The following is a 13,011-nucleotide window of genomic DNA, read 5'->3' as shown; positions in this document are numbered from 1 at the left end:
AGTCAGGTGAGGAGAGAATGTGGTGGAACCTGCTCAGTCAGGTGAGGAGAGGAGAGAAGGTGGTGGGGTCTGCTCAGTCAGGTGAGGAGAGGAGAGAAGGTGGTGGAGTGGAGTAGAGTGGAGAGAGATGTGAGGCTGGTGGGGAAGGGCTGCCAGGAGGCCTGCTGGGATGGGGAGTGCCTGCGAGCCTGGAAGTGGACAGGAGGAGAATTCAGAAGTCACTGGTTCCCTGGGAGAGGATCCCCTGTGTGGCAGGAAGGAACCGTCCAGCTATCAAGTCTGCTAACAGCAGCCATCCACAAGCTGTGCATGAGGGGAACCTGAGGGAGTACACCTACACTGCCTGGGCAGATAGGGGAAGGAGCACTTTGGTGGGGACCCAGATTAGCCCCCTACTAGTGACTGTGCACCTATTGAGGGAAGAGGACCCAGATCCCCTGCTCAGGATAAGGAAAGATTGCCTACAGACTGCTGGGTGGAAGAGGAGTTCATCTGGGTCTGGGGTACTTCAACTGGAGGTGCTGGCTAGCTCTCCAATGGTGACTGAGTGTCTTTAAAGGAGAAGTGGTGAGTAGTTCAGGAAGTTTGTCCTCAAGATTTTGGTTACCCTTGGTCATCCTATACACCCCTATACCCAATCCAAGTTAAATCCCCTAAATAAAATAACCAAAACCAATGTTCAAAGCCTGAATTCTTGCCTGAGCATGAGTGATGTGTGGAAATGTTAAAGGACTGGCAGTGCAGGACTATAGAGGAACCCAAATTCAACAGCAACCCCCGAGGGGGTAGTGCTACACAAATGAAAAGTCTGTACAGAGGTAAGGGCAGGAAGGCGGAGGACATGTCTGCAGGAGCCCACATTGGACCCGTGATGTTTGCGGGTGCAATGCTTTCCAGGCTCCTGCAGCAAAACTATCAACATTTATTATTTATTCTGCAAAGGTGAACTTATCCTTTAAATATCAATTCTCTCTGTTTCTAATAGGCGTTTCAGTCATATTTCATGTTGTCAGTAAAAAATGTGCCCTGACTGGAAATGTTTTTTCTTTTGAAAGAGTTGAGACGGGTTGACAACTCAACGTGAGTCATTGTAGAAGGGGCGGAGTCACTTATGCTGCCAAAAAAAAAAGCATAACTTGTAGAGAATAAAGTTTCCTTCTTCTGGTTTTCATGAACATTCTTCCGCGGTTCATCCAGAAGGATCCTTTACCCTGAGCACTGCAGGATTACAGCGACTGCTGCAGCACCAGTGATCGGCGACACAGACCGGCCGACTCCATTAACCCTGACATGACCATCTAGGTAAGTCTGCTGACAGCTGATTGTTATCCCGCTCTATATCCAGCACTCAGCTGTGTTTATAGAATTATCGGAGGATGTATCCCCGTCCGGACGATTATTTGTGGCGGCAGGAGTGCTGGGTTCATGATGTGGTCCGGAATGACTATAACCACTGGAAGACCCGCCATTTTCTGGGAGATTTTAAATCTGTATTTTTTGCTGGAAAATTACTTACAACCGCCAAACGTTATATATATTTTTTTAGCAAAGACCCTAGAGAAGGAAATGGGGATTGTTGCAATTTATGTCACATGGTATTTGCACTGCGGTTTTTCAAACACAATTTTTTTTTTTTTGTTTACAAACAGTTTTATTGTATAAGAGTAGACTGTAAAACAACAGTACAGTTTTCAAATGATACTTTCAGCAAAAACAAGGCACTTTTGAAAAGTACAATACAGAAAAGTATATTAACATAAAAAAGAGAAGAAATAGAAAAGAGTAAATTACGAGTACATGAAACACGTAAATGATAAGGTAAGTTGAGTGATACATCTGTCAACAGTATATGTCAGTCAACTTTCACTGAGAATGTTGTTAATCATGCAATATATGTCTACAATCTCTCCATGACTCCCATTTTTTATCAAATAAGTGCATCTTATCCAGTAGGGTATAATGAATGCGCTCCATGAGCATTACGGCATCAATTCTGTGTAAAACGGAGGCCAAGGGTACAGCATTGGACCTCCAATGTAAGGCAATAGACCATAAAGTGGCAATACATATAGTATGTATAAATCTCAGATTGGCATCAGAGACCCCTGGAATATGGGCCCCCAATAGACAGGTCTGTATAGACAATCGTATCGGGGTACCCGACAGTGAGGTAGCCACCTCAGATATCTTGCACCAAGTCGAAGATATGGTTGGGCAATCCCAGAATATATGAACCAAAGTACCTGTGCAGTCACAGCCCCGGAAACATAAAGGGGACGTTTGTGGGTACAATACATGTAGTCTTGATGGGGTATAATACCATCTGGTTAAAACCTTAAGGGCCGTCTCACAAACAGAAAGACATCTAGAACGCTTGCATATGTTATCCACCATGGAATCCCAATCCTCATCTGAAAAAGTGATACCACTATCCTCCTCCCATTTTTGTCTATATAGAGGGGGTGTGGGAGAAGAACAGATCAAAAATTGGGGATAAAGATCAGAAATAAGACCCCTACCCCTGGGAGAGTCATGGCTGATACGTTCAAAAAAGGAAATCGGAGAAGATGGCATAAGGCCAAAGTGTGAATTAAAAAAGTGTGTAATCTGTCGGTAACGAAGGTACTCACGAAGAGGAACATCAAACAACACACGCAGCATATTAAAGGTAATGTAAGATCCTCCTCTTTGAAAATCTGATAATCTGATAAAGGATCGATCATACCACCAATGAAACATTTGATGGGAAGAAAAAGCTGCAACAAAAGTAAGATCATCAAAAAATTAAACACCTGGGGGAATAAGAGAGACTAGATTCAATTTATATTTGTATTTGGACCAAAGTGTCAGTGAATGGGTCACTATGGAGTTATGAAAAGTAAGCGATCGAGGGGAGATTTTAGACCATAAAATTCCCGGTAAATAAAATGGGCGTATTGACTGAGATTCGAACTTGATCCATGGGATTTGAGAGTTAATAGTAGCCCATTGTGATAATTGCGCAAAACGAGCCGAGCGGTAATATAGCCAAAAGTTGGGAAGACCGGGACCTCCCGTCCGTTGTGACTGCTACAAAATAGATGAGGCAAAACGTGGACACTTGTTTCCCCAAATAAAATTGTTAATAGTCCGCTGAAAATGGTCCAAAAACATTTTCAAAACTGGAACTGGAAGTGCTCTAAAAAGATAAAGCAGTTTAGGCAAAATATTCATTTTAACTGCCGTGACTCTACCTAGAAAGGAAATATGGTAACCATGCCAAGTCTTCAATAGAGTAGAGAGACGTGATACACATGGTGGATAATTAGCAGCAAACATATCCGAGTATCTAGGAGAGAGATTAATACCTAGATAGGATATCCGATCCTTGGAGTGCGCATGCGCGGCCGGCGGGACGGACATGTCCCGATGAGGCTCCGTCTCCCCGTCGGGTGACGGCAGCTCGAAGCAGCGGGTCCCGGCCCGCAATACACTCAGGGGGGATCTGATCCCCACGGCAACCATCCCGGGGTCTGACCCACCCGGGTCTGCGGCGGATCCTCCGCAACAGGTCGGAAAAATCCGACAGGGGACTTGGCCCCCACTGTGTGCCGTCCATAGGCCCGCCCACCACTGCACACAGCATACCGTGGCTGAGGAGAGAGAAAGAGCAGGGGGGCTGAGATCAGCATAACAGCCCCCCCCCTGGCAAACAGCAAAATGGTCAAAGGGGCACCCCGGCATCAAAACTATTAAAGAGGCCCTGGCAAAGGCCTCCACAAAGATGGCCACCGCCCCAACACGTGGAAGCATACAAGCAGCAGGGGCATATGCAGCCGTGCAGGATCCGCAGCCCAGCCATCCCTGCACGTCTGAGGGTGAGTCCGAAAATGAAACAGATGTCCCTGTACAAGCCATGACGCCTGACCTTACACCCCCTGACCTATTATCAAGATTTGAAAAAATGCTACACAAAGCTTTGAAGCAAACTTCGGACCGCATCACTGCCACACTTTCTAGGGAAATCCGTGAGCTAGGACAGCGCACTGCGGACCTAGAGCAAGAGGGTAGATGGTCTTGACGCCTCGCTTCAGACACATACGGATGACCTTGACCTCCTGCGTGACAAAAACGCAACATTATTAACACGACTGGAGGACATTGAAAACCGAGCACGGCGCTCAAACCTGCGTATCCGTGGCCTTCCGGAAACGATTGTTGATGTCCAATCAACGATAACGGCTCTGTTCCAAGAGCTTGCTCCAGCTATCCCAATCGACAGATTAGAATTGGATAGAGTTCACAGGGCATTAGCACCACGATGCGCAGATGGTCCTCGCAGAATCTCTACAGTTCCATGGTCATACCTACCAATTATTCCAAGATCTATGCCCCACAACAATCTCCAAGCACAGGGCTATGAAACCCCACCTACAAGTACTCCAACAACACGCTATACAATATAGGTGGAGCTTCCCCTTCGCAGTGCGATTCCGATACCACTCCCGGGATTACACCTGCAAGACCCCAGAGGACCTTTTAGACACCTTACGGATCCTGCAACTACATCCCCCAGCGACTCCATCAGAAAGTGCCAAGCGGAGGTCCACATCCTGCTTGCCGTGGAAGTCCTTCCCCACACGTGCACCTGAAAGTCAACTCAATTTCCACAAGCGGGGGCGTTTTTCGTCTCCAGGCCTACCTTCGCAAGATACCATGGACTGAACAATATCCCACGTTTATTCTTCTTTTTCCTTTTTTTGCCATACACACCGTACGGTGTACTCGTTTGGTTATCATTAGAGATGAGCGAATTATTCAAAAATTAGGTTCGGCTGATTCGCCGAATTCGCAGAACAAATTCGCTTCGAGCCGAATATATTCGCTGCGAATTTAACTTATAAAAAGGGTGTTTCTAGGCTTCAGAGAGCCTTTATATTAGTGTAGAACACTGTACCTTTAATTTAAATGCCCTTGGAGTCTGCTGGGGAAGAGAAATAATACTGTCAGTCAGTATGACATGCAGATGAGTGCCGTCGATCTTAGAATCACCGCACACTTCACTCATTTGGGCAGTCACGGGGCCAAAACCAGAGTGTGGAGCCACAGTGTGGCGGTGGAGGCAGCAGCAATGGGAGGCCATACAGCACCCTATGACAAAATGGAACCCACCAGCAGTGTGAGGAGACCTGAAAGTGGCACATGGCAGAGTGTGGCGATGAAGACAGCAGCAATGGGAGGCCGTACAGGGACCCATGACACACTCTGGACCTGGCAGCAGCATGAGGAGGCGGTACAGGGGCCCATGACAGATTACGGGCCTGGCAGCAGCATGAGGAGTCGGTACGGGGGCCCATGGCAGATTACGGGCCTGACAGCAGCATGAGGAGGCGGTACAGGGGCCCATGGCAGAGTGTCTGAGGATGGACGTTGGCGCAGAAAGGCAGAGACCAACTGACTACATACAGTTGTGACCAAAATTATTCAACCCCCAATGCTGTAAAGGGGTTTAGGGACTATAGTGTACATTTGGAATTGTATTCAGAATCAAATCCTACAAGGACGTTGTAACTACCCAAATGCAACTAAAATGACATCAATTGTTTATGTAATACAGTAGTAAATGGTTCTTATGTGGTTTCTTCATTGCCACAATTATTCAACCCCTTAAAGACTACCACTCTGAAGAACAGAGGTTCATACAGGTGCTTTCCATCAGGTATTGAAAACACCTGTGGATGTCACCGAGCAGCAATCAAGCATAATAAGCACCAATTAGGCAGCTTTAAAATGACTGTGATACTCAGCTCCTTCTAGACATTTACTGGTGTGGTTACAAACATGGTGAAGGCAAGAGAATGGTCCAGGAAGACAAGAGAAGAGGTGATTTCTCTTCACAGGAAGGGCAATGGCTATAAGAAGATTGCAAAGATGTTAAACATACCAAGAGACACCTTAGGAAGCATCATTCGCAAATTCAAGGCAAAGGGCACTGTTGAAACGCTACCTGGTCGTGGCAGAAAGAAGATGCTGACTTCGACTGCTGTGCGCTACCTGAAGCGTAGAGTGGAGAGAAGTCCCCGTGTGACTGCTGAGGAACTGAGAAAAGATTTGTCAGATGTGGGTACAGAAGTTTCAGCCCAGACAATAAGACGCACACTGCGTAATGAAGGCCTCCGTGCCAGAACTCCCAGGCGTACCCCCTTGCTGTCTCCAAAGAATAAGAAGAGTCGACTGCAGTATGCCAAAAGCCATGTGGACAAACCACAAAAGTTGTGGGATAGTGTTCTGTGGACTGATGAAACAAAATTAGAACTGTTTGGGCCCATGGATCAACGCTATGTTTGGAGGAGGAAGAACAAGGCCTATGATGAAAAGAACACCTTGCCTACTGTGAAGCATGGTGGAGGGTCAATCATGCTTTGGGGCTGTTTTGCTTCTGCAGGTACAGGGAAGCTTCAGCGTGTGCAAGGTACCATGAATTCTCTTCAGTACCAGGAGATATTGGATGGAAACGTGATGCAGTCCGTCACACACCTGAGGCTTGGGAGACGTTGGACCTTTCAACAGGACAATGATCCCAAGCATACCTCCAAGTCCACTAGAGCATGGTTGCAGAGGAAAGGCTGGAACATTTTGGAGTGGCCATCGCAGTCACCAGACTTAAATCCGATTGAGAACCTCTGGTGGGACTTAAAGAAAGCAGTTGCAGTGCGCAAGCCTAAGAATGTGACTGAACTGGAGGCCTTTGCCCATGAAGAATGGGCGAAGATACCCGTAGATCGCTGCAAGACACTTGTGTCAAGCTATGCTTCACGTTTAAAAGCTGTTATAACTGTAAAAGGATGCTGTACTAAGTACTAAGATTGAATGTCACTTGGGGGTTGAATAAAACTGATAATGCTGTGAGCACAGAAAAGACATTTGTGGTTATTTCATTATAACTGTTATGTTATATTTGTCTGACCTACAAGTGCCTCTTTAATGTAAATGTAAGCAAGATGACTGAATGATCAAAAGCAATGTCAAACTGGCCAAAACACTCAATTTCAGTGGGGGTTGAATAATTTTGGTCACAACTGTAGGTGGTTTTTATAGTACTTTATTTTGGCCTCCCTCTCAGCAGGTGTGAAAAAGGCCACCATTTTTGAACTGTAGCGAGGGTCCAACAAGGTGGACAGCCAAAAGTCATCCCTCTGTCTGATGGTTATTATTCGGCTGTCGCTACGCAAGCAACCGAGCATGCTATGGGCCATTTGTGCCAAGGAATGCGAGGGACTCCCTGCCTCCATCTCCACAGCATACTGCCACGGTGCGTCTGGGTCCTCTGTCTCCTCCTCGTCTACCAGATGCTCCTGCTCCTCCACTCCTGTCCGCTGAGTGGAAAAACCACCCATTTCACTCAATAATTCCTGAGCACCAATGTCCTCCTCTACCTCCTCCTCTTCTTCCTGTCCTGCCCCCACAGGGGTCATGTGGCGTTGAGATCTGTGCGCCACGTCTACCGCAACCTGACCAGCCATTGTTAACAGCATTTGTTCCAGGACGTGCAACAGAGGAATGACGTCGTTCATCCCATAGTCCTGCCGACTCATGAATAGCGTGGCCTCCTCAAAGGGCCTGAGCAAGCGGCAGGTGTCACGCATGAGCTGCCAATGGCTGACATCGAAGTTACACAGGGGAGTACCTTTATCCGCTTGTAACATCAGGAAATCGGTGATGGCCTTTCGCTGTTCGTAAAGGCGGTCTAACATATGTAGGGTTGAATTCCACCTTGTTGCAACGTCGCAGATCAGGCGATGCTGTGGAATTCCGTTCTGCCGCTGCAGCTCAAGGAGGGTGTGCTTTGCGGTGTAGGAATGGCTGAAATGCATGCAAAGTTTACGTGACATTTTAAGGATGTCTTGCAGTGGGATGGTGGATTTTAGGAACCGCTTGACAACCAGATTGAACACGTGAGCCATGCAGAGCAGACACCATGTTCTTTCCGTTGTCGGTCAACATGGTTCCGATTTTCAGTTTGCGCGGAGACAGCCATCTGTCGATTTCTCTGTTCATTACACTCAGAAGTTCCTCCCCTGTGTGACTACGTTCGCCAAGGCATACCAGGTGCAGCACAGCGTGACACCGTTGCCATGTGATATGCCGGTCGGGTAATGGGACTTGGCACGGGGGTGGCGGCTGAGGACACGGCGGAAGAAGAGGTGGTAGAGGCGGACATCTTTGCTGGACCAAGGACGTGTAAACGTGGAGGCAAAAGCGGCGTGACCTGTCCAAGTTGCTGGTGCGGCTGTGCCGGCACCACGTTCACCCAGTGGGCCGTAAATGACATGTACTGTCCCTGACCGTAGTTACAGCTCCACACGTCGGCGCTGCCGTGCACTTTGGCAGAGACCGACATGCTCAAAGACTGGCCCACCATCTCTTCTACATGTGAATGCAGGGCTGGCACTGCCCTTTTGGCGAAGAAATGCCGGCTTGGCACTCTCCACCGTGGCTCGGCACAAGCCATCATTTCTCGGAAAGGTGCTGAGTCCACCACTTGGAAAGGGAGGGACTGCAGCACCAGCAACTTGGACAGGAGGACGTTCAGCTTCTGCACAGTCGGGTGCGTGCTCGCAAACTGTTGTCTCTTGGAAACGGATTCCAAGAAAGACTGCTGACGGAATCCGTGAAGAGGAGTAGCAGGAGAAGGAGCATCTGAACGAGCGGAAGATGCCAACGAGCGACAACTCCCCTCAGCAGAGGTGTTGGAGCCTTGACTGGCTGATAGAGGGCGATTGACGACGTCGGGTGACGGAGCAAGTAACGGAGCGGGTGATGGAGTGGGGGCTGGGGCAGGCAGAACCGCTGTATCTTTATCACGGTTTTCCCAGGCCACCGAATGGCGACGCTGCATATGCTGACGCAACGCTGTAGTCCCAACATGGGCCCCCTGGCCACGCTTGACTTTCTGGCCACATAGTCGACATACGGCTACGTTTACTTCCTCGGGCGGCTTGACGAAAAATTGCCACACCGCCGAGTAGGAAACTTTGCCCCCGCTACTTCTCACTGGCTGACTGCTACTTCCTCCGTGCACACCGGCACCACTACTGGCCGTGGTGGTAGGCTGCAGTGGAGCTGGTGCTCTACTCCGTGGCCGTTTGGCTCCACTGACACTGCTGCGACCCTGCTGCCTCCTGGGCAACCCACCGACTGTTTTGCTCGCTGCCAAGCTGGCACCCTCTTCTCCTGATGATGCGGAAGCAATAGCCTGATGACGATGAGGCTGCCAAGTGCGATCAGCCTCATCATCATCAATTAGGGTCTCCGCGTCACTACTAGCCCCCTCGGCTGCGTGTGGGTCAGGAGACAGACCTGTCTCTAGACCGGCTACCAAGCCACTCTCCTCGCCAGTACTTCTTCGCCTGGCTGCTGAAGAGGCGGATGTCTCCCCCCGTTCCTGACCGCCCTCTGTTAGCTCTTCCTCACTGTACAGTGGGGCTGAGCCCACAGCATGCGATACTTCGCTTGGTGAGGGAACACCAAAGGACAGGGGCAGGTCGAGGACACGTGATTTCAGTGGGCTTGCTCCCGGGCCATGCCAACTAACGGTTGTGTCTGACGTACCCACCGACCGTTGGCTGTAGGTGTCAGAGGTGACCTGGGAAGAGGAAGATGACCGAGTCAACCAATCGATGACGGCAGGGTTGTCGGTGGAGACACGACCGCTGGATGACACCGGGAGCACTGCCTCTGGCTGCGACTAGTGCTGCCTCGACCCCTTCCTCTGCTGCCACGTCTGCTCGCTCCTGAAACAATGCCTCCTCTGCCACTCCTCTGCGTGTTGTCTGACATACTCTTTAATTCAATAAGCACCCCAAAAATAAAACCGGATTTAACTCTTTGAACGTACAATAGTGGTTGTGAAGCAGAAAGTCAGTTTATTTAGCACAATCGGTCAATTGCAGCTTGCCGTTGGCTGGAAACTGTACGTTTATGTCACTGGAATGCACTAATCACCCAAAAAATATTACCGCCACCCGGCGTGTAAATGGATTTAACTCTTTGAACGTACAATAGTGGTTGTGAAGCAGAAAGTCAGTTTATTTAGCACAATCGGTCAATTGCAGCTTGCCGTTGGCTGGAAACTGTACGTTTATGTCACTGGAATGCACTAATCACCCAAAAAATATTACCGCCACCCGGCGTGTATATGGATTTAACTCTTTGAACGTACAATAGTGGTTGTCAAGCAGAAAGTCAGTTTATTTTGCACAATCGGCAAACTGCAGCACCAACTGTGCACGACAGCCACACCAAAAAAAAAAAGGGTGTATGTCACTTTAAATTTTCGATTCTTTGATAGCTGTGGCCCTAAGTAACGATTGTGTGTCCCTGAGTAACGATTGTGTGTCCCTGAGTAACGATTGTGTGTCCCTGAGTAACGATTGTGTGTCCCTGAGTAACGATTGTGTGTCCCTGAGTAACGATTCTGTGTCCCTGAGTAACGATTCTGTGTCCCTGAGTAACGATTCTGTGTCCCTGAGTAACGATTCTGTGTCCCTGAGTAACGATTCTGTGTCCCTGAGTAACGATTCTGTGTCCCTGAGTAACGATTCTGTGGCCCTAAAGTCTCTGTGGCCCTAACTCTGTCCCTTAATACACACAGGTCTGTCTCTCTTGAATGACCGGAGGCTAATGGAGAATTCTAAGATGGCCGCGATTTATAGCTCCACCATTACACAGTGCTGGCTGGCTGCTGATTGGCTAATGCGATCACATGTCATGAATGCATTATGGGTCAGTGCGCCTTGTCTGCGCGCCTTCCCAGAGATCCCCGCCCCATCTTCTCTGTCCATTTTCTCCGTCGCCACACATGTCGCCGCCATTTTTGGTAAAATTCGATTCGTGCATCCGAAGTTTGCTAATCTTCGGATTCGTCGCGAATCAAATTTTTCCAAATCTTCGGAACGAATTCCACTTCGTCATGTTCGATTCGCTCATCTCTAGTTATCATCATGACGGTTAACACCGTTGTTATCCATTCTCCCTCTACCTGTTAAATTTTGGTTGCCCCATTACCTGGGGATTGTTCTACACCCCCCCTCCTGGGCTACATTGTAGTTTATATTTAGGAGCCTGGGCTTTGGCGGCATGAGATGCCACACCCTTACACCGATGTTGTCTCACTAGCATACTAATGCCGTCTGAGTCTAGGATCCCTGATTTTCTCGAATGTTCTTTTTATGTACCTGTTTTTTTTCTACCGGGACCTCGCCACCATTTATTAATCACACTGCTGTCATCCTCGCGGTCTGCGTACCTGCACACTCCACCCTAGCCCCTGTGTTATTGGTTATTTAATAACACTTGGGCTATTATTGCTCCCTGATTCAGGGTGTCCTTGGGGAACCCACCTTTTAGGCCACAAATGGCCTTCTACGCCCCTTCTCACCTGTTACCTTTCTTATACCGTACCCCTCCTCCTTCCTTCCAACATGACTCCATGACTTTGCGCAACACACTTCGTAATGCTCTCATCCCCTGCAGTAATCGTCAGGCTACATCCCGAGCGGGAGTGCCATGCTATTCAAACCACTATGCACTTTATCCATGGGCTTGTTAAATATCCTCACCCTGAATGTACAGGGTCTCAATATTCCACAGAAACGGAATAAGGCTTTCCGAACCTTTGCTACACTTAAAGCTCACGTGGTCTGTCTACAGGAAACGCATTTCACTCCCAACTCCACTCCTAAGTTTTTTGGTCCTCGATATCCTCAGGTATATACAGCCTCTGCCGCCACCAAACGCAGGGGGGTACTGATTGCCTTCCACCGCACAACACCTTTCACGCTATGCACCGAAATCAAAGACCCGGAGGGTCGTTACCTCCTGTTAGTAGGGCAACTCCTAGATGTAGATGTTACCATTGTAGCATATTATGCCCCAAACCAAGACCCCTTACCATTCCTCTCCCACATACTCTCGGTTATAGACCACCATAAGCGCGGAACTTTAATTGTTAGCGGAGACTCTAACAGTGTAATATATCCCTTTCTGGACAAATCTCCTCAACCATCCCCCGTCCCTGCCTCTAAACAGACCTTCCAAGCCATACTACATTGTTATTCTTTGATAGACACAGGGCGGGAACTTAACCCGACTAAACGCCAATACACCTTCTATTCTCATCCCCACCAGTCATTCTCCAGGATAGACCATATTTTCATTACTATCGCCTCTTCCCCTCGGCTTCTGGCCTCTGAAATAATTCCAATCCCTTGGACTGACCATTGCACCGTATTCACGGCTATGGCCTCGTTAGCCCCATCCCCCACTGAATCCTCTTGGATCATTAATGATAACCTGCTTGCAAACCCAGCTCACTGTTTAGAAATTGAAGCAGCCCTAAAAGACTATTTCACTCTTAACCATCTCCTGATATATCCCCTCTCCTGTTATGGGAAGCGCATAAACCGGTATTGCGAGGGTTCTGCATTAGCAAAGCATCCTTCTTAAATAAAACCAAAAGACAACAACGTCTATTACTGGAGCAAACCTATGATCATTCCCATCAAACTTTCCAGGCGGCTCCTACGCCTGCCAATCGTGAAGCCTTAGAGCGATCTAGATTGGCTCTAGATCTTTTTCTCACAGATCAAGCAGAACTCTCTCTTCGTAGATCTAGACATAAATATTATACTAGGGCAAATAAACCCAATACATTCCTGGCCCTCTCACTTTGCAGGCTCGACCAGCTCACTAAACCTATCAGGATACGCACCTCCTCTGGCAACCTCACTAGTAACCCAGAACACATTCTACAGACTTTCCATAAACATTTGTCACAGCTTTACTCTTCTTCCACACCTTTTGACCCCGCACAAGCTGATGCCCTTCTAACTTCCATTTCCTTCCCAAAACTCTCAGAGTGCCAGTTAGCGGCGCTTGAGCGACCTATCTCCCCTGGCGAAACCCTAGACGCTATTAAAAATCTAAAATTACGGAAATGTCCAGGACCAGATGGCTTCTCAGCCACTTATT

General features: G+C 48.4%; 1 protein-coding gene across 2 annotated transcripts in view; it reads left to right on the top strand.

Annotated features, from left to right (window-relative positions):
- Positions 1–1,176: 1,176 nt before the first annotated feature.
- The window catches only part of LOC149462960 (NACHT, LRR and PYD domains-containing protein 6-like), a 580,167-nt gene continuing 568,332 nt past the window's right edge, over positions 1,177–13,011 (top strand). For both annotated transcript variants that reach the window (XM_089676106.1, XM_089676107.1), the window contains exon 1: positions 1,177–1,302. The gene's annotated coding sequence lies outside the window, so the exon portion shown is untranslated. The remainder of the gene's footprint in view (positions 1,303–13,011) is intronic.

The sequence above is a fragment of the Staurois parvus genome, unplaced genomic scaffold (genome assembly GCF_062004578.1).
Source record: "Staurois parvus isolate SC_StPar_1 unplaced genomic scaffold, SC_StPar_1.0 ptg000164l, whole genome shotgun sequence".
Lineage (NCBI taxonomy): Eukaryota > Metazoa > Chordata > Amphibia > Anura > Ranidae > Staurois > Staurois parvus.
This window is presented reverse-complemented; position numbering and strand designations above follow the sequence as displayed.